Genomic DNA, 6,000 nt, shown 5'->3' with positions numbered 1-6,000 from the left:
TGAATCCTTTCGCGGGCGTTCTGACAGATTTGTCGCTGTTGTTGTCCCAAGCTAGCAGAGGATTACCACGCTTCTCAAAGACAAACGACGGTGTTATGTCTGCTGCCCTTGACGACAGTCCAGGCAGTCCAAGGAAATGACAACACCGACTCTCTAGCTTTTTTCTTCTTCCCCAAGGGCAGATGGTGGATTGTTCTTACACTTCTTGAAACCTAGGGGTGGAGAGGGGTGTTGCGGAGGGTGGGTGGGGGAGAGGGCTCTCAAAAAATGTTCGGCTGCCGAGGATGTAAAGTCTTTGAAACTGATAGAACACATTCTCAGTCTGCACGCTCCCAATTCACAGGTTTAGAGAAAGGCTGATTCACAAAGTTTTCACACTGAAGTGATATAGAAATTTCTAACTGGGTCCAAAATTTGAAATGCTAGTTCGATGGTCAATTGTCAGAGAAAACTATCAACGACTGTCAATAAACCGTTTCGTCCCTGTTAGCTCTCTGTCCATACAACAGGACAGGTTATTTCAGTCCTGTTACGAGTTTGTCGATATTGTCCAGTGTGCTCAACTCATCAATATCTTAACTGGATGGGACGGTTTCAATAATTATTGTTGCAATCATTCTCTCCCGCTTATTTGCAGGCAAGGAATTCCCTATCCACGAATCCCTCAAAACTGCACAGCATATTTTCGTCCCGACGCCAGTTTTTCCACATTCGACCCACACGCTGGATCAAAACTGAATAGAATAATTATTCAAGTCCTGATAGAAGTTTGTCCACATCATCCCGCAGGTTGTACCTATATCCTTAGTCACTTTGGAACAGCGTTCGTTCATGGGAGAACCATCCTGTTAATAGTATTCTGTCCACTTAGTTCCAGACAATATATGGAGCACTTTGAATTTGATGCAGCCAGCTGGTGCTGGAATCCACGTTATTCACCCCACACAGCATGGTGCACACGCAGCAACACTGCTGCAGACACACTACAACAGCCCCATACTCTTCGCACCCTTCTCCAAGCATGACGGCAATGGAGCAATGCAGTGAGTCGGCGTCCCACACACTCAACACACCTTCAAAAGTCCTGTGGGCAATAAGTGATGTTGGTAGGTCAGACTTACAATCCAGGCGGCCCACCGGTGGCCATACCCAGGACTATCACAGTAACACACAAAACCATTCACCCATGACCATATCCAGGCCATAAACAGGCCTATTACAGTAACACACAAAACCATTCACCCATGACCATATCCAGGCCATAAACAGGACTATTACACACAAACCCTTTCACCCATGACCATATCCAGGCCATAAACAGGACTATTACAGTAACACACAAAACCATTCACCCATAACCATATCCAGGCCATAAACAGGACTATTACAGTAACACACAAAACCATTCATCCATAACCATATCCAGGCTATAAACAGGACTATTACACACAAACCCTTTCACCCATGACCATATCCAGGCTATAAACAGGACTATTACAGTAACACACAAAACCATTCACCCATGACCATATCCAGGCTATAAACAGGACTATTACAGTAACACACAAACCATTCACCCATGACCATATCCAGGCTATAAACAGGACTATTACAGTAACACACAAACCATTCACCCATGACCATATCCAGGCTATAAACAGGACTAGTACAGTAACACACAAACCATTCACCCATGACCATATCCAGGCTATAAACAGGACTATTACAGTAACACACAAAACCATTCACCCATAACCATATCCAGGCTATAAACAGGACTATTACAGTAACACACAAACCATTCACCCATGACCATATCCAGGCAATGGAAAGGACTATTACAAACAAATCAATGAAGCCATATCCAGGCTATAAACAGGACTATCATAAACAATACCATTCACCTATGGCCATATCTAGCCTATAATCACAAGTACAAACAATACAATTCACCCGCGGCCATATCTAGCCCATGAACACGACTACTACAATCAAAACAATTCACATAATTATTAAAATGCTAATGTGAATGGGCAGACACAAGACTTCGATTTGCTTTAGGGGTTAAGGGATTTCTTCTATGGGGGATTTGATTTTGATGTGCGTCAGCTGACGGGAAGTCACTGAAGAGCGATCGGCTTAAGTTGTGGGTCTCTGTCCAACTTCACAGAACATGACTATGAGGTGACTGTGTTTCTTTATTGATCGCTCTTGATTTTATTTAGGTTTCCTTTCATACAATTCCTTGTTTAAAAACACTATATTACACTACAGATCAATTTCTTAACTGAAATGACCGATCAAAGTGAATCCCTCAAACTAAAACGTCCGAGTCAAAATCGTGTTGTCATTGTATTGTCCCTTTCTTCATGAAATGGACAAAAAATTGTCTCAGATGCAAAATCACAAAAGTAGATCTTCCGAGAGTAAGCAGGTACATGTCTGCATCTATTTGTCGTCTGACGGCAGCCAGTACACAAACCCTACTGATCTGCTGATGATAGATCATCAAAGTGTTTTTGGGCCTAGTCCATTTCAATGCTGCTTTTTTGCTTTGTTGTTGTTGTTGTTTGTTATGCCACAGGTGTTTGTGTGTGTGTGTGTGTGTGTGTGTGTGTGTGTGTGTGTGTGTGTTTGGGTTTTTTTTGTTTGTTTTTTTTCCAAGTTCTATCCTATTAAACCGTATCTGACACAGTCTTTTGTTTTAACTCACTGTCCTTACATGTCCAATCTAAAGTGTTTTGTTGTTGTTGTTGTTGTTTTTTCTTCCAAAACCACACAAAATGTAAACAAAAAAACAACAACAAAAAACAACAACAACAAAACCAACAAAAAACCAGAACAGCCGAATCCAGCTATGTGTGTTTCAGGACGTGGTTGTCTAGTTGTGTGAATGTGTCACATGCTGTTAATTTCGTTTTGCTTTTGTCTCTGTCTGTACTGTTGGTGTTGTTTGTTGTTGTTGTTGTTGTTTTTGTTGTTGTTTCTTTTAAATACTGCCACAGCGTATCCAAATTCCACCCAATTTAAGCTATTTATGCAACAGGATTTTCTTTTCTTTTTTTTTGTGCGTGGGGTGGGGGTGAGGGGGGGAGAGTGGGGGAGAGGGTGCCTTACCCAACTTCAAGCTTTTTTTTTTTTTAATTTCATTTTTTATGACTTAAAAAAAAAAAAAAAGCTACAACGTATAGTATAGGTCACCGGCTTTTTACACTACATTTCATATCCAACTGAAAAGCTTATCATAATTAGTATCATTCCTTTTAATATAAAGGCGTATCCAAATCCCACCCTAACAAAGCTATATCTGTTCAAGTCACCAACTTGCATATGGATACGCCGCCCGGTTAACAATAGGGGCAAACCGAAAAAAAACACCCCTCAAAAAAACAACAAACAAACAAAAAACAAAAACAAACAAACACCACTACCCCCAGTGCGTACCAAACCCGTTTTAGATCCTCTTGGCATTCCGTGTGTAATTATTAATCCCGTGCGCGCCTGGCGAAGTAAATGAAGTATAGTTTACACACTGTTCACGCAAGTGGACTCGACCATAATCAACCCCGTTCTGTTTTCAAGAGGGGGTCTACATTTCCATGATGCACCGCAAGGCTTAACGTGAAAGCGTGTTTTGAAAAACAGATGTATCTCTCTGCTGGGAGAGAAAACTTCGTTTCCTTTCAGTCTAACAGTACACGAAAAATTCATGGCGTCTTATTTTCGTCCACTACAACTTTGTTTTGTTGCTTTTGTTGGTGTTGTTTTGTTTCTTTTCCCGCTCGAGTACGTTCTTGTTTTGAAGAGTCGTGTCCATGACATTGGGATAGTTTAGAGATGGAACAAAACCAACCTCCATCCCTCGCAAAAAAAACAAAAAAACAAAAAACAAAACAAAAAATTGCGTGTGCACTTCACATATGGGTCGCGAGGAACTAGCAAAACAGTAAAATAACATACAATAAAAGAAAGAAAGAAAGAATGCCAAGAAAGACTGAAAGAAAGATGGAAAGACACACAAAGGCCCCAGAATAGAAAACATAGAAAACAGCGTCAGAATATTAGATTTTCTGCCTCATGTATTTCTCTATTAATCCCATCACCACCACCACCCACCTACACCCCCACCTCTCTCTCTCTCTCTCACACACCTCTGAAGGAACACACACACACACACACACACACGAAAAAAAAAAACCCGCAAGCTTTCATCACCAGACCAGCACCGGGACATGAAGCACGTGCGCGCGGTCGATGGAAGGCTACGCCTGCCCCCTAAACACGATTAACCTTTTCTCCCACAAGCCACAGCCACCACCACCACCATCAAAGCGGATACATATATTGCCTGCATGTCTAGCATCATCATCATCATCATCATCAACATCATCATCATCATCATGGGCGAGGGCAGCTTGCACATGAAGAAAAAAAGAAAGAAAAAAAACCCTCTCTGGCTTATGTCTAACTCTCGTTTATAAACAATTTTGTCTTATGTGGTCTTGCCTTATCACTGCATTATTATCACTTGTCACGGTATATCACTTTTTGTCACAAGTCTACCTGAGTGAAATTAGGACTGTCCTTCCAGGGGAGAGCGCGTCGCCTCACAGCGACGCCACTTGTTTCTTCTTTCTGTTTCTTTCTTTTTTTTCTTCTGAAGTTGCATAAATTTGCTTTTCGATCAAAGTGGATTATCTTGTCAACAGAATTTTGCCATGGACAACCCTTTTGTTGGCAAGGATTCGCTATGTGCGTCAAGTGCGTGCTGCACGAGGGATCTCGGTTTATCGTCTCATCCGAATGACTAGCACCCAGACCACTATCACGGTCAAGTGGAGAGGGTAGTAAAAATTCCGGTCCGATTATTTGAGAAGCGTATCCATAGAAACTCGCTTTAAAGTCGGGTGCACTGCCGCTTACCACTCCCAACTCCCCAACCGATGCATCCCCTCCCACAAACACACTTTTCACCTGGACACTGCCCCCCCCTCACACCCCCCCCCCCCCAAAAAAAAGAAAAAAGAAAGAAAAAAGTAGGAGTGTTCACCTGGGTTTGGTACCCGCCCTATTCATACAATACTGTACTGTTCTGTACTGTACCGTTTAGCATTGTATTGCACTGTTTTGGTCTGTCTTGTGCCGTTTTACATTGTACTGTACCGTTTAGCATTGTACTGCACTGTTTTGGTCTGTCTTGCGCCGTTTTACATTGTACTGTACCGTTTTGCACTGAACTGCACTGTTTTGGTCTGTTTTGTATCGTTTTTACATTCTGCTATACTGTTTTGCGCTGCACTATACAGTTTTGCGTTCAACTGCACTGTTTTAGGCTGCACTGTTTTGGTCGGTACTGTACCGTTTTGCATTGAACTGCACTGTATTATTCCTTATTGTACCGTTTGTACTGTATTGTATCGTTTTAGTGTACCGTAACGTCTTGCACTGTATTGTGGCGTTATACATTGTACTGTGCCGTTTTGTATCATAATGTACTGTGTCCATTGAGCACTGAACTCACTGCTTTGCATTGTACTACACTGTTTTGTTTTGTACTTTGCTGTTCTGCATTGTAATGCATCGTTTGTACTGTGCTGTGCTGTGCCATTTTGCATTGCACTATTTCTTTAGGAACTGTACTGTTCCGTTACGCTGTTTCGTTTCACATTGTACCGCACTGTGCTAGTTTTTCTGCACTGCTCCGTTTTCACTGTGCATTGTTACGTACTGTACCGATTCCACATATCCGATGTGACTCCTCAACAGACAGACAGCACTGTCGTCGTCACACTCCTTTTTTTTCTTTTTCCTGTACTATGCAGGACTCTCCTCTACACAGCATGGTTCTCAGTTCAACAAGCACCATGCACATATAGCCTTCTACAGAAAGACACTTCAACAATAGGAGGAAAAACAAAACAAAACGCTACCACCTCCCCCAATAATAATCAATCATTCTCGTGTCGTACGCCAAAAAATTATCAACAACTGAAGACAAAA

The 6,000-nt window shown here is 42.0% G+C and overlaps 1 protein-coding gene across 2 annotated transcripts in view; it reads right to left on the bottom strand.

Annotated features, from left to right (window-relative positions):
• LOC143286873 (rho family-interacting cell polarization regulator 2-like) overlaps positions 1-6,000 on the bottom strand; it is a 115,234-nt gene that overhangs the window by 96,373 nt on the left and 12,861 nt on the right. The window contains exon 1 of one of the 2 annotated variants that reach the window (XM_076594770.1): positions 1-96. This exon is cut by the window's left edge and continues 338 nt beyond it. The exons of the other annotated variant lie outside the window; for it this stretch is intronic. The gene's annotated coding sequence lies outside the window, so the exon portion shown is untranslated. Of the gene's footprint in view, positions 97-6,000 lie in introns of those variants that run through there. 2 annotated transcript variants of the gene reach the window in all.

The sequence above is a fragment of the Babylonia areolata genome, chromosome 10 (genome assembly GCF_041734735.1).
Source record: "Babylonia areolata isolate BAREFJ2019XMU chromosome 10, ASM4173473v1, whole genome shotgun sequence".
In the NCBI taxonomy this organism is placed as follows: domain Eukaryota; kingdom Metazoa; phylum Mollusca; class Gastropoda; order Neogastropoda; family Buccinidae; genus Babylonia; species Babylonia areolata.
This window is presented reverse-complemented; position numbering and strand designations above follow the sequence as displayed.